This window comes from Aethalodelphis obliquidens, unplaced genomic scaffold (assembly GCF_003676395.1).
Source record: "Aethalodelphis obliquidens isolate GAN/ISIS:26980383/991018 unplaced genomic scaffold, ASM367639v1 scaffold86, whole genome shotgun sequence".
NCBI lineage: Eukaryota > Metazoa > Chordata > Mammalia > Artiodactyla > Delphinidae > Aethalodelphis > Aethalodelphis obliquidens.
In genome coordinates, this window is record NW_020838030.1 from 1,183,179 (window position 1) to 1,202,467 (window position 19,289).

Consider the following 19,289-nt stretch of genomic DNA (forward strand, 5'->3'; position numbering starts at 1 on the left):
GGGGAAACTGAGGCACAGGGTTACACGATTCCCTCTGGGTCACACGGCCCCTGAGAGATGAAGCCGGGATTTGGCAGCAGATAGGAGGAGGGTGGGTGGGCGGGAAGCAGATTGCTGAGGCTAGATGTGCCAATAAGGCCTCTATGGTGCCACCGTCTGTCCGTCCACATCCAGAGATGTGGACACGGCCGTGCCCGGGAGAAAGTGACCAGGATGGGGACCACTCGGCCACTCCATCACCATCCCTTCCTCTCTTCAGGGAATGAGGTTCTGAGAGGCATGGAGGCCGGCCAGATGACCCTCGGCAGGGCTGGTGCCAGGGCCTCCCTGCACTGGCCGGATGGCCCAGCATGGCTGGACCCTAGCAGTATTTCAGCAACTCTTGTTGATCGCCTGATAGACGGATGAGACGGACTATTCCCTGGCAAGGGACGAAGGGTTTTGTTCAAAGCCCTGGATCGATTTTACGTTATTATTGCCAGCTGCTGAGAAAAGCATCATCGAGCAGCTTTTTCAAAATCTCATTCACTGCCTTTGAGTCCAGGGCCTTCCGTGAGCTCTCCCCGCAATCGATTTCTGTTCTTGGAATGGGAGGAGTTTAGTCCCCAAGGAATTTCAGGCCAGGATGTGGCTTCTGAAGTAAACCTCTGCCTGGGTGTCCTCGAAGGTCCCTCCTCCTGCCAACGTGTTCACTTCCTTGGTGCTCACAGCCTTGTCCTGGAGCTTCAGACACCCAACTCTGGCAGGGGGACAGGGACGTGCACAAAGGACACCCGGGTCTCACACTCAGCCCTTCGCAGGGAACTGGCCGGGTGGGGACTGGCCCCTGGGGAGCCGCATCCCCATGTGAGGGGGTGGTTGATGCCTCTCGGCTCCAAGTGACAGTAGGTAAGTGCCCTGAGGTGGCTTCATCTTGCCACCTTTTCCAGAGAAAGCAGACATTCAAGTTTGTAAAATGTCAACTCTTCCAAACTTTCATTCACGGCAATTAACTCAAAATATTTTAAAGCGCATTGGAGGCCAAAGAAGTACATCTGGGAGCCGGACTCAGTGCAGAAGCACCAGCCCCGGCAAGTTTGAGACCTCTTGTCACAATGGCTCAATGATGCCGGACTAGATCTCCTATTATGGGTGAGGAAACTGAGGCCCAGAGAGCGGGCCTGCAGGCCCAAGTCCCAGCAGAAGGGGGCTGGAACCTGGGGGTTTCTGGCCTCCATGCTGGCTCTCCCCACCTCGCCCGGCCCTCCTCTGCCTCTTGCTGCTTCGCCTTGGGGTGGAGGTTGGAGCATTTCCTGGTGCCTTTCCTCCTCCTCCTCTCTCTCTCCCTCTCCTGCCCTCTGGGGTTCGGTTGCGGTCTGGCAACCACTAAAGGCCCCAGAATCCCTTCAGTTAAGAGTGTGGCCTCTGGAACTAGATGGCCTGCTGAGTGACCTTGGGCAAGTTACTTAATTTCTCTGTGGCTCAGTTTTCCTTTCTGTAAAATGGGGGAGATTAATAGTACCAACCTCACAGGGTGGTTGCAAGGATTCGGCAGGTTAAGGTATTTAAATGCATCGTACAGCGCCCGTCATGTAGCTAAGTGCCGTACAAGTGTTCGTTAAAATAAATGCAACGCACATTTGCTGAGCACCTGCTGTGTGCCAGGCCCAGGTCTCCATGGAGGCACAAAGGACAAGGTCCTGTCCCTCGTGGAGGTGATGGTCTAGAGGAAGAAGGCAGATGGTTGAAAGGGCCTCATCCGTAGTCCTGCACCGATAGCGTCTGCACTGCACCGGCCCACCTGGAGGTCATCCGATTCAACAGGCCTTTCCAAATGGCAGCCGTGGACATGCCGCTCCCCATCACAGGTCCAGTGGCCTCCACTGCCCTTGCTCACTCCCTGTGGCCCTCAGGCCCACGTTACCTTTGCTTAGGGCCCCCCACTCCTGCCAGCAGGCCTATGCACAGCAGATTCCTCTGCCTGGAACACGCTCCCTCTCCCTTCCCCTCAACCCTCTGGCTTAGTCACAGCCTCCTCGTGGTTCAAACCTCAACGCCAGGGTCACTTCCCTGCACTGTGACCTGCCGCTTTGCACTGTGTGCAGTGACACACAGGGTGTCTGGGGAGTTTTTGCTTGCCATCTGCTCCTTCAGCTCACGGGGGAGCCTCACACACATCAGGAGAAGGGGACAGGTGTGGGGACTCAGTCGCTCGATCTCCAGCTTTGCTTTCCTCACCTATAAAAGGGGGGGCGGGTACTCTGAACTCAAAGGAGAGAGCTGAGTGCCCAGAGTAGATGCCACCCGGGGTGGCTGGGGTGCTAGAGGCACTGCTGGTCCCTCGGTGCTTCCTGGAGGAAGGGGCACCCGGGCCAGCAGAGAAGGGCAGGGAAGGCTCTGGAGAAAGGTGCAGGAGGGTATGTGCCAGTGTCTGGCTTGGCTGGAGCTGCCATGGGGGCAGCCTCTAGAAAGTCAAGATGGAGCCAGAGAGCAGGAGCCTCAGTGAGGAAACCAGGGAGAGATGAAGGGTCACCCCCGAAATCCTGCTCCTCGCATCCCTGTGTGCCGCTTCTGGGGCCGCTCCAAAGAGGGGGTTACACAGCGCTTTCAGGAGGTGGATACAGGCGGGGCCAGGTCTGGCAACGGGATGGCACTCTATGGGGCCTGTTTGGCATTTCTTCTTTCAACCTCAATCTAAAAGGTTCTCTGCACACATCCTCCCAGGTGCAGAGACGGAGTGAGAGAAAGTGAGAGACCAGCACTGGGCACAGAGAGGGGAAGGGCATGCTGGAAGTCACAAAGCACTTCCCTCAGGTCTGGCCAGGGCGTGGATGTGGAACGTGGTCTCTGAGGACCTGCTCATGCAAATAAGGACAAGAATAATGGCACTTTCCCCATTTTTAAAAATGTTTATTTATTTTTGGCTGTGTTGGGTCTTCCTTGCTGCGCGCTGGCTTTCTCTAGTTGCGACGAGCGGGGGCTACACTTCATCGCGGTGCACGGGCTTTTCACTGTGGTGGCTTCTCTTGTTGCGGAGCACCGGCTCTAGGCGTGCGGGCTTTAGTAGTTGTGGCACTTGGGCTCGGTAGCTGTGGCTCGCGGGCTCCAGAGCATAGGCTCAGTAGTTGTGATGCACGGGCTCAGTTGCTCCGTGGCACGTGGGATCTTCCCGGACCAGGGCTCGAACCCATGGCCCCTGCATTGGCAGGCGGATTCTTAAGCACTGTGCCACCAGGGAAGTCCCACATTCCCCATTTTCATTTAAAAATAGACACTCACTTGGCACTTCTGTGCCGGGAGCTCTTCTGAGCTCTTTGCACTGTTAACCTTGGGTCTTCATAGAAGCCAGAGAAGATAAATTCCATTATTCATATTTCCATTTTACAGATGAGGAAACTGAGGTAAGGAAGAGAGCCTGAGTAGTCCCCCAAGGTCAGCCAGCCAGGGCAAAGCCAAGAAGCCGGGGTGGTTTCACATCACTTTCTCAGGCCACCCTCCGGCCTGGGTGAGGCGGGAGGGTGGAGTGGCTGTGCCTGGTTTTGCGGGGGGAGGGGGGGTTGGGGGTGCATACAGAGGCTCAGAGAACCTGGATGCCGCCCAGGAAGACGCAGTGGAGTGCTTCAGACCTCACCACTCAAGGAGCCCTGGCCCCACCCCATGAGCCAGGTGGGTGGCGAGTGGTGAGCTTGGTGGCTCGTGTTGGGAGGGAGCGAGTAGGCGTCGTGGGCTCTCTCGTTCCTAATCGGAAGACAGGAGGGGGCTGAGGACCCGCTGCACTCACTCCTTGGCTCCAGGGTTTGGAGTAAACGGTTTCCTCGGAAAGAGCGCTCTTAAGGGGGTAGGCAGGGGACCGAGTGCTCGCCCGCCGCATGAGGGTGTGTGCACGCGCGCTCGGCGAGCCCGGGCTCTTTGTGTCCGAGCCCGAGCGCGCGTGCGTGTGCGGTGTGTGTGCGTGCGTGTGCGTGCGTGTGTGTGTGTGTGTGTATGTGTATGTCCGCGTGTGGGGCGGGGCTGGCGCCCGGCCCCGCCCCCGCCCCGCCCCCGCCCCGGCCAAGCTGGTATTTTTCCACCCAGCAGGATGGGTGATGCTGAGAGCTGCCTGCTCAGACAACAGACACGCGAGGTCAGGAAGAAGCCGCTTATAAATTACCGCTTCCTCCGCGCCGCCGCCAGCGCCGAGCTTCGGGTCCTGGCTGCAGCACCGCTCGCTGGCCGGCGCCGAGTCCCGAGGACCACGAGCTCAGAGGCCGAGCCCAGCCTACAGGGAGCGCCGAGCGCGGACCCCGCGGGCCAGAGATCGAGCCGGCTGGCAGCCCTCGGTGAGCGGAACCGAGCGCAGACGAGTGCAGCGACGCGGCCGCCCCAGGTACCGAGGGAGAGGGAGCCGGGCGCGCGGAGCCCCCTCCCCATCCCCGCGCCCCAGCTAGCCCCGACCTCCTCCCCGCCCAGGGACCCCGTTCCGGCGCCCCTTTCACCACCCAGGGAGGGACGGAGGGTCGCCCGCTCAGTCCCCCTGCGGGGCTGTTATTGTTTCCCGGGCGAAGAGGCTCGGGCTTCTCGTGCAGGAGCCAGGTGTGTGTGTTTGTGTGTGTCTCTTTTGGTGTCTCGATCTCACTGGGGGTCTACATGTATCTCCGTGTGTGTCTGTGTGTTTCTGAGGGTGGCTGTTTCTCCATGTTCCCAGCAGCATGCACTTGTGTGTCCCAATGTGTGCCTGCTGTTCTGTGACCTGAGCTGTACATGTGTGTGTTCTAGTGTGTGTCTGTGATACCTGTGTGGCTGTGTCTTCAGATGTTTGCTCTTGTGTGTCCTGGAGTGTGTCTGTGTGAACCTGTGTGTGTGTGACTGTATCTCCGAGTACGTGGCTGTGCACGTGTGTGTCCCAGAGTGTGGCTCTGTCTCTGGGTCCCTGGTTTCGGACACTCATGTGCTCTCGACTGTACCCGAGGGAGTGTCCCCGGTGCCTAGAGGGCCACACAGCCAGAGCTGGTTCTCCAGGGCAGGCGCTGAGTGGGTAGAGGTGACAGGGCGGCATGGCTCCAAGGGTGCTGCCTGTGTGCAGCGTGCAGGTGGCAGTGCCAACGTCCAGCAGCCTTCAGTGGCAGGATCCAGGCCCCGAGGGACAGCTGGGAGCCAAGTGAACAGCGGGCAGGGAGAGCAGGACACATCCATCTCTAGACCTTTCCCTTCCTTCTGGGGGTTCCTCTTTTGAGCTGGAGGTTCTGGTCCCCCTCCCACTAGGAAAGCCAGAGAGAGGATCTCAGAGATTTCATCCTCCAGCCGCTGAGGTTTCGTCCTGGACCAGAGGGGGACCTCTGGGCTACCCTCCCTGGCACTCAGAGGGAGGTGTGTGCTGGGCAGGGCCACCGGCCTGGCTATTTTGGTCACTGCCCAGCCTCTGCCAGATCCTGGCCTTCCCCAAGACCAGCCCCAAAAGCTTGGGAGGCAGCCTGGACCCCCATTTCCTGCCTGGAGAAATAAATCAGCTCAGTAACCCCCCGGACACTTGAACAGAGGGTCTCGGGGCTGAGGTTAAGAGGCACGTGGCTCCATTTGGACTTGGGTGAATTGGCCCATGCTTTGGCACCGCTGATGTTCAAATAAATGTCATGGGGGAGATCTTTTTTAAATTTCTTTTAAATTTTTTCTTGGCTGGAAAGGAGGGGATCTCATCCAGAGTCTCCCAGCCAGAAGGAGTTTATTTTTATGGGAAAGAGCGGATGAGCGCTTAGCAACCGCCTGCCTCCCTCTCGACCAGGGAGTCATCCGGGGAGTGTGGGGTGGGCACAAGGGAGGTGAGGTGTGGGGGCGGAGTGGGGGGAGGAATTTCATCAGGATGGTTTTGGGGGCGTTTGGACGGGGCCCGAGGGCACTGGCTGAGAACCCATCATAGCGTAGGAGTGGGGGACTGGCTAGAGGTCTTGGGCCTGGCTCAGCCCCCTGTTGACCTTGGGCAAACTTTTTTTGTCCTCTGTTTCCTCATCTGTAAAATGGGTGGAGTAAAATGGTTATGGGGTAAGCTGAGAACGAAAGGCAGGAGCTCTTCCCCAGGGAGCTGAGTCCAAGTACTGTGCCTCTGTCTTAGTCGGCAGGCGACCTTGGGTGATTCCCTCAGCCACTTTGAACCTCAGCTTCGCTGTCTGGGCAGCAAGGACGCCAAAGCCGGCCTCACTGCGTCCTTGAGGGGATTGAGGGAGATGAGGCTGAATAAGCCTGTGGTAAGCTGTAAAGCCGGGCTCGGCTTCGGAGCTGCCGATTAGAGGGTGTCACGAGGTCCTAGGTCACTGTGGTATGTGGCAAGGGCCAAGGCTCACTCTCGAGCTCTTGTCCTTCGGGGATGTCCTTGTACTGACCTGTGGCGCAGCCACAGTCACCTCCCCTGCCCCTTCCCTCCCAGCTCATCCTGTGGACATGCGGTCCCATCCGCTTTGTGGAGTCGGGAGGCCCTGGCGAGCGGGCAGTGCCCCTTTTACAGATGGGCAAACTGAGAGCCGCCCAGAGGACTTTGCCTTTATTGCACAGCAGCAGGATTGGGCTTCAAAGGCTTTCCCTGGGCCAGCCGCGAGTTTGGGCTCTGTGGGGCTTTAGTCACTGATGTCCTGGGGAGTTGAAATTGGACCAGAACCTGGGGAGAACAAGGGACAAAGGCTCCAGGTCTTCAGGGTTGGAGGGTGAGGGCGTGGGCCCCATTGGCACCTGGATTCTACCCCTGGTTACTCATTCTCCCTTCTCTGTGCCTCTCAGGGAGCCCTGCCACTCTTCCTACTCAAGTGTCAGCCCCCCACGAGGCAGTGTGGGCTCTGGGGATGGTGTTTTCTATCACCTATCAGCCTATCAGCTTGTCAAAGGATTTGGGAGCTTGTGAGACTTCATCTGGAAGTCTTTCCAAAGGTCCCGAAATGATAAGACACTTGTGAGTCATTCAACACATTCCTGTGTATAGGAAAGAGGTGAAAAATAAATTACAAGGAACACCTGGGATGCAGCCTGCTCACAGCTGGAAGGGGTCTGGGTGGGAATTCGGGCTGGCCTTGGAACCCCAGGGCCACCCGCCAGGTGTGGGCTGACCACCGCCCCCCCCCTCCGCCCCGAACTTCTGCCGAAGGTCATAAGTGAGGGTCGGATTCTTCGGGGCTACATCTCCGAAGAATGCAATCCCATGTTGCAATCCTGTCTCCAATCTCCATGTTGGCTAACTTATCTTGGCCAAAGTGTTTGTTTGAATTTACGGGTTCTGGGGAGGAGCCCTGGGTGTGGAAATGCCCAGGGTGGCCTTCAAGTGTGAATGGGAGCTCTTTTATAACATGCCTTGTTTCTTTGCTGTTGTCAGTTCTGGCCAGGCACTGGATTTGGGGTAGAATATTGGCTTTCGAGGATCTCATAGCCCAGAGGGAGATGGGCAGCACGGCAGCCGCTGTGACCATGCTGCGCGTGGGTGCCGGTGCTAAGCGTGCCTAGATGGCAGGGTCGCAGGCAGAAGGCATTTCAGCTTCTTAGAGGAGGTGATGCTGGAGCTGGCAGCTTCTGTGGGCAGAGGAGCAGGGTGGGCTGGCATTCCGGGATGGGGGCATAACAGGTACAAAGGGACAGGGCATGAAACAGCCAAGCGTGTTTGTAGAACAAGCCTCGCAGGGACCCAGCTGGAGAGAGGAATGAGCCAGGTGTGGCGGGCCTTGAGCGCTGGGTAAATGGGGTTAGGCTTTATTCTGAAGGCAGCAGAGATAGAAATAGCATCAGGCTGGGTTTGGGGACAGCAGTGTCGAAGCCAGTTAAACCCGGGAGTCCGGGAGACCCTCATGGTGAGTGAGGAATTAGGCTGAGGTCCAGGACCGAAGGTGGCCGGGCCACTGCTAGTCAGGGCACAAAGCATTTTCCATGCCAGCGAATCTTGCCCTGAGCTCTTTTTGTAAACATGGGGTGAAGGCCCGGACATGCTGTCTAACAAGTACACAGGCCATTAACTGTGCCTCTGACCTCCCCGGAGCACACAGCCCTGGGGCCTTGGGTGAATTACATCTGTCCTGGACAAGGCTTCTTTTGGGGTTTCCCTGCCCACCTCACCTGCTCCTTTTGGAAACCTAAGCTGAGGGGCAGGGATTAGGGGTGGTGGGGAGAGGGCAGAGAGAATGGAAATTGCTCTTCTGTTTCTAAAAACCAACATAGAAACAACAAATCACCCAACACAATCAAAGGGGGAGGGGGTGTGGGGGGAGGGGCAGGTCGCCTTAACTCTAGTCAGGCATCAGAATTACCTGAGTGACTTTGTACAGATTTCAGGTTCCCAGGCCTGGACATATGGAATCTGAATCCCCAGTGGGTGGAGGCTAGGAATCTATATGTTTAAGTTTTCAACTGTGACTGTTAGAAATATGAATATGAAAATTGAGATATAATTTGCATTCAGTGAAATGCAAAGATTCTGTTACAGTTTGTTGAGTCTTGATACACCCGTGTAACCACCATCCAGATCAAGATATAGAAAATTTCCAGCTCCCTTGGAAAGTTGACTTGTGCCCTTCCCCTCCCAGAGGCAACCAGTTTCTGATTTCTATCACCATTAGTTTTGCCAAGCCTAGAACTGGATGGATTTGTATGGTATATACTCTTTTGTGTCTGGCTTCTTTCTGCTCGATGATTTTAAGATGCATTCATGCTGTTGAGTATATCAATAGTTCAGTCCTTTTATTGCTGCGGAGTAAACCATCACATGGATGCCTCACAGTGTGTTTATCCACTCTCCTGTGGATGGACATTTGGCTTGTTTCCAGTTTGGGGTGATGATGAACGAAGCTTCTGTGAGCCTTCGTGTACAAGTCTCTTCGTGGGCGTATATTTTCATTTTTCTAGGAGTGGAAGTGCTGGGGCGTAGGGTAGATGTTTGTTAACTTTATGAGAAACTGCCAAAAGAGTCTCTTTTAATTACGAAAACAGTAGATCTCAAGCAGTACAGCACTGTACAAACAAAAGGTGATTCTTAAAGATCATTTTTTTTTAAAGTGCAACCTAGTCTTCAGTCATCTGTCCATCATCTCTATCTTCCTGTAATAACAATAAAAGCCTTTAAGATTATACATTTTCCTCTGCATACAGCTTTGACTGTACCCCTCAGATATCTAGATGGACATATATTCCTTTTTACTCTTTTTAGATCAGTTTTCATTTCAGTTTTGATTTCCTCTTTGACCCAGGGTTATTTAGGATCATCTGTTCAGCAAGCTAGCTGTAGTTCTGTTTTGTTGTTAACGAAAATGACATCATACTGTTCTTGGTTCTGCCACTTAACACTATTCAAACAACAGACCATTGTGGAACGGTCGCTTGTCAGAACATACAGATCTCCAGGCCATTCTGAACAGCTAGTCTGCATGTGGGAATCACTGACCGAGTCTGGCTTGTCTTAATCACCCCGAGTACTGCCACCTTAGTGAATGAAACGCTTCCACCCAATGGCTTTGAACTTACTCTGAAGGTGGGCAGAGAAGCAGCCCAAGGCAGCTCAGTATTCTGAGATGGGAAGGAACCAATACTTTTTCAGCACCACTAGGTCCTATCTCCCTTCCTGCATTTAAGCCCTGTGCCTGACTTGGGGGTTCTTATCTCCATCTTCTGGAAGAGTTCATCCAGTCTCAGAAAAGTGACTTACCGCCCCTCACACAGCTGGGACCTGGGAAGGAGAACCAGAACCCCTGCCCATCCTCGTTCCACTGCACATGCTTTTTACTGAGCACCTACAAGGTGTCTGGCATAGGGCCAAAGCCAGAGGGAGGGATAAAGAGACAGAACAGCCCCTGGGCTCAAGTAGCTCACAGTCTCACAGGAGGGGAGAAGATCTGTATCAGGAAGAGGTTAATGAACAATCCCAGCGGATTATGCCAAGGGCAGGCAACCCAGGCAAGGTGTCAGGGAGGGTGCGCGGTCCACTGGCTAGGAGTGTGGGGACTTTGGGGTCATGGAGTTAAGCCTCCCTGCCCACCCACTTAATGGATGAGGAGACTGAGGTCTGAATGAGGCCTAGATCAACAAGAGGGCCATTATTCACAGAATTAAGGTTCTCCCCCCGCCCCCCCCACTCCGGCCCACCTGCCATTCAGTGCTGATGAAGTTACGGACAGTGTTTTTACTTCTGTCTCACACTTTCGATGACTCTTCACAGCTCTCCGATCCTGATTGTGTCACAGCAGTGGGAAGGGGGATGGAAGGGCTAAGCCATACTGATCCGAACGATTCCTTGGGCTTGGCTGTGCGGGAGACACCTGCAGCATCTGGAACAGGGCTTCCTGGGCAGCGGGACCACCTGCTCAGGGAGGAGCAGGGAGCCTGGCTCTGGTGGGCAGCTCTGGCCACTGTGTGGGACAGAATGGAGGCAGTTGTGAGAGGGCTGGCGAGTGTCCCTGCTGGAGGGCGGGGCAGCTGCCTTCTGGTTCCGCTCACCTTGGGTCCTCACTGGACAGACACCGGCCCCCAGCTTTGCCCCCGCCCTCCTCCACTGAGCGGAGGCTGGGACCACATCTCTGTGGGGTCCCTAGTGTGGACATTCTGAGAGTTTTTTCCTTCCCACCGCTCTGCTTTGCACACGATGAGGGAATTCTACCATCCACTTTCCTGCAGAAAGTCCTTAACACAGCCAGGTTGCTGTCACCTGGTGGCGGTGGAGGGGTGTGGTTGGCCTTGGGTTTCAGCAGAGTCATGCTTCCTGGGGGAGGGGCTTCAGAAGGGGGCGGTCCTCAAGGCTCTGCCCTTTTGCCCCATGGCCATTTGGCACCTGGAGACAGTCAGCCCTGATGGCGGACTCAGGCCATGATTTTAAGAACATTCATTCTATCACCAGATGGCACCTGGTGTCTCCTCTCTGGGCAGATGCCACCACAGCTCAAGACAGCAACCTCCTCACCAGCCTCCATGCCTCCTGGGCTCTGTAGCGTCGGGGGCCAGCTCTCAGCATGTCACTCTCCTGCTCCCAAGCCTTCTGTAGCTCCCTAGTGCTTTGTGAAATCAAGTCCAAACTCCTTAGCCTGGCATTCAGCGCCCTTCATGATCTGGCTCCTGGCCAATGTTTATTGTCATCTGCTACCACTTCTCTCTGTTCCCTGTGATCTGGCTGGCTTCTGCCCTTAGTTCCAGCCTCAGGCTCTCAGCCCTGCCCAGACCTCAGCCCGAAAGGCTCTTCCTCCCTTCCCTCCTGATTCCCACTCTTCGAGGGCCAGCTTGAGGCCACCTGCTTCATGAAGGCTTCCTGGAACCCCTTAATGGTGCGTGGCACATCGTAAGCACCCAGCAAAGATCCTCTGAGTCAAAGTGGACTTAACCTCACCCTGCTCTGAGCCCTGTGGACCTTCTGGCTGGAACCCAGACCTGTGTGGTCTTACCTTTTTTCCAGCCACCTGACCAGAGGCACATCAGGGGAGTGACAGTTGCCCCAGCAGCCAGCCAGCACGGGGCCTGGCACACAGTAGGTGCCCAGCACAGAAATAGAGGCCGTCTGATTCCCTCTTTCCTGAAATGAGAGCCTATGATTTGAACATCTGAGTGGGTCCAAGCTTGGAAATTATATCCACCCATCACTATCTGTCCTTCCAACGAATGTTTTTTCTAGACCCTGTCGTAGTCCCTGGGGATGTGGCAGGTGAACAGGATGGACCAACTCATGCCGTCAGGGAGCTGACCACAGGAGTTAAGTGAATCGTTACAGGAACACTGTGACACCAGGATTTGGATGTCCTTGGCCACTGACTTGCTGTGTGACCTAGGAAAGTCCTTTCCCTGCTCTGTCCTAACCTGTAAGGAAGCTTCATGTTTGAGGGAAATACCTGCTGGGTGAAGGGGGGAAAGACCCTTGTTTCTCTCTGTTGGGGAGCACATGTCACTACATGGGTGATGGTCCTGTGGGATTTGATTGTAGTCCCATTGGTTTTCAGGATGTTTTAGCCCTCGCTCTGAAAGCGGGTACCCGATTTGGGGACTGGAGTTCAGAGATGCTCTGAGCAGAGCTGTAGCGACAGGATTTTAGTGGAAAACACTTCCTTGGAGAAGAAAGTGGGGTTTCTTTTAAAAATATTTATTTATTTATTTATTTGGTTGTGCTGGGTCTTAGTTGCGGCAGGCAGGCTCCTTAGTTGCGGCACGTGAGCTCCTTAGCTGCAACAGGTGAACTCTCAGTTGTGGCATGCACGTGGGATCTAGTTCCCGGACCAGGGATGGAACCCGTGTCCCCTGCATTGGGAGCGTGGAGTCTCGAGCACTGCGCCACCAGGGAAGTCCCAGAAAGTGGGGTTTTAGTCCATCATTGGTAGAAGAGTATAGATCAGAATAGACCTTTAAAAAAAAAAAAAAAAAGACCCACCCTGCCAGCCTCTGTTGCCGGGACTGAGCAGAATCTGTTTCTGCTTCCACTTCTCACCAATGCAAGGTGTGGGCTGTTTGCAAAGGATTGCATCCCAGGCCTGAGACAACAGTACTCGTCGCTGCAAAATCTTCCCCCACGGGCAGCTCCAGGCCTCCTGTATGGTTTGTGTTGTCCACTCAGAGTTTTATAAAATCGAGACAGTGTTTTTTCAATGTGGGTTTTTTTTTTTTTTTTGCATCTGCCTCTGGCCATTTGGTTTCTCCGAGCGGCCCTCCGTTGCTTGGGACCCGGCTGCCTTGAGGCAGGGACATGCTGCCTGTGGATCCTGGGCAGGTGGGAGCCTTCCTGCTGTGTTCCTTCAGCAGGACTGATGGTGCAGCGTAGGGAAGAGGGATTCCTACCCCTTTCAGGGGACCCGTAGTGCTTTCAAGGGGCATTTCAGGGCTGGAGCAGGAGAAATCCAGCCACCCCTACCTGCGCACTGCTCTGTGGGGGGCTGGGGGGGGGTGGCCTGGCTGCAGCACGCACCTCCCAGGGCAGCCCCCTCTGCCAACCTCTGCTGGGAGTTCCGGGTGGCGCTGCAGGCGGAGAGGGTGATTTGCCTCCTTGAATGTAGAGCGTTCAGCCTTCTGGAGAGCAGACCAGGCAGCCGGTCTCTGCCAAAACCCGCACATCTGAGATCTGTCATTTTTTCGGTGTATTTTGTTGCCGTGGCTGAGCCGTGAGTTAAGTCCGATGGTTCTCACCTACTCGCTAAGCCCTGTGTCCCCTCCCCTCTCCTGAGCCGTCCGGGGGGGCTTGTCGTTAGTTGGGAGGCCGGGGAAGCTGGAGAATTTTTCTTCCCTCTCTCAACATTTCATTACCTTTGACCCCTGCCTGCCATTCCCCCAGGCCTAGGGGTTGTGGGTGCATCTTGGCTCTGCCCTGGGATGTTGCAAGAATGACAGTAGTAATTATAATGTATACCAGCACTCCTCAGACTTGGAAGAGGTAGGCCTCACTCGCGATCTTGTTAAAATGCCCCTTCCCCGGCAGGAGGGCTAAGGTGGGGCTGAGATTCTGCATTTCTAAGCAGCTCTCAGGTGCCGTGAGGACGGTCTGTGCGGGTAGGGCACACATTGAGTAAAGGAGGTTAATCATAGCTTTTGCCACACTTTGTAAGCCAGGCCCTGTGCCTTATAAGCATCATCTTCCTAACCATCACAAAAGGTACCATCGTTCCCATTTTGCATGTGAAAAGCTGAGGCCCCAGAGAGAGCAGGTAACTCACCCGAGGTCACACAGCTGGGAGGCGGCTGAGCCAGGCCAAGCTCTCTGGGCCAGTGCCACCTTGGAAAGGCTGCTGGTGGGGAAGCCCTTTTCTGCTGAATGGTGTCCGTGGTCCAAAAGCCACAGGAGGCTTTTCAAGGCAGCCAAGTCGGATGTAAATCAAGGAGAGCCAGGGGCCAGCCAGGCCGCGCTGACAGCAGGGTGGCCCAAGGCAGTGTGTCAGGACCAGGCCCGCTGCGGGATTTGGTGCTGGCGCGCGGCCTGGTTGGGGGAGCAGCTGGGGGATGCTCACAGCTCCTGTACGACCGGCGTGGGGCCTGCCTGGAGCCCAGAGGCACCAAGTCACACTTACTGCCTCCCCATTATTTAGATAACTCCCAGGATGCAGGGCTGGCTGGAAGGGTCAGCATGGGACAGGCGGAAGCTGGGACCTGTACTTTAGTTGTTTAAAGGCTGGCTCATCCTTGGAATCACATGGGCACTTTCCCTTAATTGGCGGTCTGCTATGGGGACTGAGGGGCTGTGGTCTGCCTGGCTGGGCCTTCATTTTTACACTAGACACCTGGCCCAAGCAACTGGGAAGAGTAGAATAGGTTTAGAGTCTGGGTCCTCAAAATGTGGTCACTGGACGAGCAGTCTCAGCATCACTGGGAGTTTGTTAGAATGCAGTATCTCTGTCCCTACCCCAGCCCTGCTGGCTCAGACCCTGGGGTAGTACCCAGTCTTCTGTGTTTTAACAAACCCTCCAGGCTTAACTTTGAGAAGGGCTGATTTCTCCATCTCCAGCCAAATGCCCAGGGGTAGGGGAAGATCAATCCTAACCTTTGCAATTGGCTAGAGTGCCAGGGCTGCAGGAGGACTGCAGATGTCATTTCATCTGTGCCTCCCTTTTCTGATGGCCTGAGTGTCAGAGAGATAAAGAGACATGCATAAACTTACACCACAAATTCAAGGCAGACTTGGGTCTGGGTTCTTAGGGTTGCAAGTGGCAATAATCAGTTCAAACATTTACTGACTCCTTTAACAGAAAAGCCCAGAGTCGTACTTCAGGTATGGCTAGATCCAGATGCTGAGAGCTGTCACTGGGGCTCAGTTTCTTTCTCTCCCTTTCTGGCTCCATGTCCCTCCTCTGTTGGCCCCATTCTCCTTGGGGTGCCCCCAGCTGCACAGGGTGTTGCCCACCCGCACCCCCAGCAAAGCCATCCCAGCCTAGAAAGAGCTTTCTTTTTTCCCAATATTTTCAGCCCAAGTCCCTGTTGTCAGTCTCAGTGTCCAGTCTTGGTCATGTGCCTGTCCTGGAGCCAATCATGACAGCCCTCTGATTGGCTCAGCCTGGCTCATACACCCAACCCTGGAAATAGGAGGTGGGCTCAGCCCACCCAGAACCCCATGGGCTGAGAGTGGCATGTGGGGGTCTCCAGCGGGAATAGATGCAGGCTGTCCCCAGAAAAAAGGGTCCAGGTGCCAGCACAGTAGCTAGAGATACAGGGACTTGGTGCCACTTTTATTCTCCTCTGAGTTGGACTCATGCAACTGCTAATGTCTCACCTCAGATAAAATTATACTCTCGTTCCTCTGGTTCCTTTAACATTGTGCCTGTAATTGTGCATTGGAACATGCTACCTTCATTTCCCCTTTGTCCCTCTTCCCTTGGTATGGTCCTGGATAACCAGGAACACATTGCCACTTCCACCACCCACACCTGCTGCAGACATTACTAATCCACCCAGACTTCACAGAGCCGTGCCTCCACCCAGAGAATGAAGCCTCGATGGCATCCGTGTCAGCCCCTATGTGATTCCAGGCTCCAGGAGAGTGGCAGCCTCAGCTGTTTTGTTCACTGCCGGGTTCCAGTGCCTAGAACAGTACCTGGCATATAGTAGATGCTCAATAAATAATTGACTCAGCATTCCTACACGCAGTGCCTCAGACACAGTGGGTGCCCGTGTGAGCCTGGTGAACGTGGAAGCCCAAACACGGCAATGAGGTTGTCTAATTTGGGGGACAGGGGGCTCTGTAGACTGCTGGACCCCAGTTCTGAGTCTGGGGAAGAGGCTCCAAGGGCAGGGCTGCAGGTACAAAGAGGAAAGAAGTGAGCAGCCCTGGAGGCCTCTCTGCTCTTCCACCACAACCCCCTTCCTTCCCTGCTAATCTGTTTAACTTGTTCATTGAAGTGTAAGCTCTTCCTTGATAAGGAAGCATTTCCTGGTTTTCTGCATTTTTTATTCCAGGAAACCAGGAGAGCCTTCCAGCACAGCTCTGCCGGTGGAATGAGGCAGAGATGATCTGCCCCCACTTGCGTTGTTTCCCAACCAAGTCCAAAAGAACAGAGGTGGTCTATTTAAAAAAAAAAAAAAAAGCTTCAGGGGTCAGTCACACTTGGGGAGTGCTTGGCTCAGCACAGTTCAGCAGGCTTCCTTGGTGCAGTGATGCTCAACCTCTAACCAGGTGATGAGTATCAGGTTCTCCATCTGGCTTCGGCGCATCCCTGTGCTCACAGGGGACGGTCACTCACAGACCTGGGCAAGTGGCTGAGCTCGTGGGGGGCTTGGGGGAGCGCAGACTTTTGGGTTAGGGCTGGGGAGCTGCTTACCTGTTCTCAGCCAGCAAGAAGAGCCTTTCCCCTCCTGAGTGCAGGCTGGGCCACCCACCCCTCCCAGCTCTGGTTCTTGCCACTGACAATTTCAGGGATGCTGGCGAGAGGTGTGTGAGCGTGTGCCTGTGTGTGAACACGTGGTGTGTGTGTGTGTGCATGCATGTGTGAGTGTGTGCAGGAGCACCCGGACGCCTGGCTTTCCCCCGCCCCAGCCCCACTGGGTGTGGACGGGGCCCCTCCCAGTTGTGTGTGCTGGGTCCTGAGTACATCACACCCTGACCAGATCTCTTCTTTCCTTCTCTGCCTTCTGTCCTTGCAATAGGTCCAGAGCGACAGCGCTTTGTGAGGAGCCTCCAAAACGTAAGTGGCATTTGACCTCCCCCTGGTCTCGGTGTCTCGCCACGGGTGGCAATGACCCACGGTGGGCGCTCAGGATCCCAGAGGAAGAGACAGAAGCCCCGAGGCCCCAGGACCTTGTCCACAGGTCACCTCTGGGTGGCGGGTCCACGGCCCGGCTTGGCCACCTGTGCACATCGGTGGCAGGGAGGTAGCCCTGCAAATGGGCTGAGCACTGATTTCGGAGTCCTGGCCTGGACCCCAGACTGGCTCTGCACCAGGCGGTGAGGAGGCCTTTGTGGACTTGATTCTAAGGTTCGGGGTCAGAAGCGTGTGAAAGGGTGAGCTGCTTGGCTCCCAGCAGACAGGATGCTCTAGGAATCGGGCTGCTGTCCCAACTATCTCTTTATTGAACGTTTTATTTTTAAAAAATTGAAAACCTTCAAGAAAGTTGCACGAATGTTACAATGAACTCCTCTAAGTCCTTCACTTAGATTTTCCCATTGTTAACATTTGCCTCCTTTGCTTCCTTGCTTTAATATGTGCTATGAAAACAGTCACATTGATATCCTGGATCACTGGGGAGTTTCAGGCACGCTGCCCCTCTACCTCTGATCCTTCAGCATGCATTTTGTGAGAGCAAGGCCATTCATTCTCTTATATAAGTACACAACGATCAGCCCTGGAACATTCAACATTGACACAATTCTGTTATCTAATCTAAGAACTTAATGACGTTTTGCTGATTGTCTAGTATTTATAGAACCTCCCGCACCTCCACCCCAGTTCAGGATCACAGTAGCGTTTTTAAAAGGGGTTTAATGGGGCAGGAACCTGACTCAGTCGCTTTTCTGCAGCTGCCTTCTACACCTTGATTTAAACATCCTCACTGTAGGGGCTTTCAAAGAAGTCTTTGACTCGTGACATTCAGTAAGAAGTATACTTTACGGCAGGATGCCGCGTGTACTTAACACACGCGTGAAACTGAAATGAAAGTTTCACGAAATAAAACTCGTAGCCTCACCGTCTGCAGGGCCCTCTGTTCTGTTCTGTTCTCTTTTATGAAAACGATAGCCCTGACCCTCTAAGTCGATAGATTGCGCGACCCACTAGTACACGCTGCTCTGGAATTTGGAAAACCTGGCTTCCTGGGCAGAAACTTCTCGGGATCCAGCTCCCACAGGTCCGGGGCCGGGTTTGGTTGATCGGGGTCCCCTAGGAAGCCAGGACCGGGAGAAAAGCCTGAAGACCCTTGGCCTCTTGCTGCTGGTGGTGGACCCGATTCCACCGCAGTCATCAAGCTCCCAGCCCTGGGTCTCTGTCACCGGCAGCCGCAGGCCTCCGGCACCACCCAAGACCTGCTCTTCATGCTGTGACATCAGATGCGGAGAATCAGGCTGGCGTATCCCTGGTGGTCAGGAGATGCCCCGCTCCGGGTCAGCCTCCAGAGTCACCACTGTCATAAATAGCAAGAGCAATAATCGCGAACATTTACGGAACTCTTTAGCAACGTTCACCGTGCTGCCGAGGGTTTAATGACAGCAGCAGATTTATCCTGCCCCCGTCCTGTGATGGGCGCTGTGGTTCCACCATTTATTGAGCGCTTGCTCTGTCTCAGGCAGTGCTAGCACCTGAGTCGCCTGCAGTCCTCACAGTAGCCCTGTCAGGTGGGCACTGTACAATGGCGGTCCCCATTGTACAGATGGGGATACTGAGGCTCAGAGGTGGTGAACTGCCCGCCCCCTCACCCCCAGGTCACACAGGATTTGAACCTGGTTGATCTGACCCTGGTGCCAACACCATCCAGCATGGCCCTCCCCTCCCCCTCCCCCAGGCTGGAGCAGACTCTGGTCCAGCCCCTTCCTGAGGCCTCTCACTGGTTAATGAGTAGCCCAGGGCAGCCAGGAAGCCAGGTGCCTGCTGCTGTGAAGCTGGAATGTGAGTTCTGCTTCCAGATAAAGAGAATCTTGTGCAAGGGGCTTGGCCTTTAGAGGCAATAAACAGAGGCCGGCCACGGTTCCTCTCCCTGAGGCTTGCTGATCCGTCCATACTTGGTGGGAGCCCATTTTACAAGAGAGGCCACTGAGGCTGAGAGGCCTGTGTGACGCCTCCTCCAAGCAGCCCTTTTGGTTTAGTCTTGCCAGAAGTGCTCACTGCCGCCTGACATGGCAGGCAGTGGGATTTGGAAAGGAGGTGTCTTTAGAGAACAGTTGTCATCTCTGAAGTCTGAGCCCTGCTGGGTGTGCGGCCTTCACTTCCCACCTGCGAAAGGGGATGGTGATCGCTCTGGAGCCCCCGCAGGGTCAAAGAGATGACAGATGTGTGCATGTCCGTTGGGTGTTCAGCAGACCCTGGGGTATTAATGAACCCGCAAAAAATAGTATTCCTGAGCTGGGGGCAACCCGGGTAGTAGAAAGTCCTTGGAGCTGGAGAGTCAGACAGCCCAGGTTCAAATCCTGGCTCCATCCCTGGCCAGCTGTACAACCTTGAGAGGGCAGTCAGAGCCTCTCGGAGCCTCCTGTTCCCCACCTGTGAAATGGAACAGTAACAGCCCCGGGAGGAGCAGAAAGTGAGTATGGGATCAGGGGTAACGATCAGTCATCACAGTGGGGTTTAGAAGCGCGCAAGGGGCCTAACAAAGTCAGTGCCCCGCACCCAATAGCCTTTCTTTTACTTATTTATTTTTTTATAAATTTATTTATTTTATTTATTTATTTTTGGCTGCATTGGGTCTTCATTGCTGCGTGCGGGCTTTTTCTAATTGTG

At 54.8% G+C, this 19,289-nt stretch overlaps 1 protein-coding gene across 1 annotated transcript in view; it reads left to right on the top strand.

Moving 5' to 3' along the window:
* The first annotated feature begins 4,131 nt into the window (after nucleotides 1-4,131).
* The window catches only part of SLC6A6 (solute carrier family 6 member 6), a 79,579-nt gene continuing 64,421 nt past the window's right edge, over nucleotides 4,132-19,289 (top strand). Inside the window, exons 1-2 of the mRNA XM_027093888.1 lie at nucleotides 4,132-4,345; nucleotides 16,510-16,547. The gene's annotated coding sequence lies outside the window, so the exon portion shown is untranslated. The remainder of the gene's footprint in view (nucleotides 4,346-16,509; nucleotides 16,548-19,289) is intronic.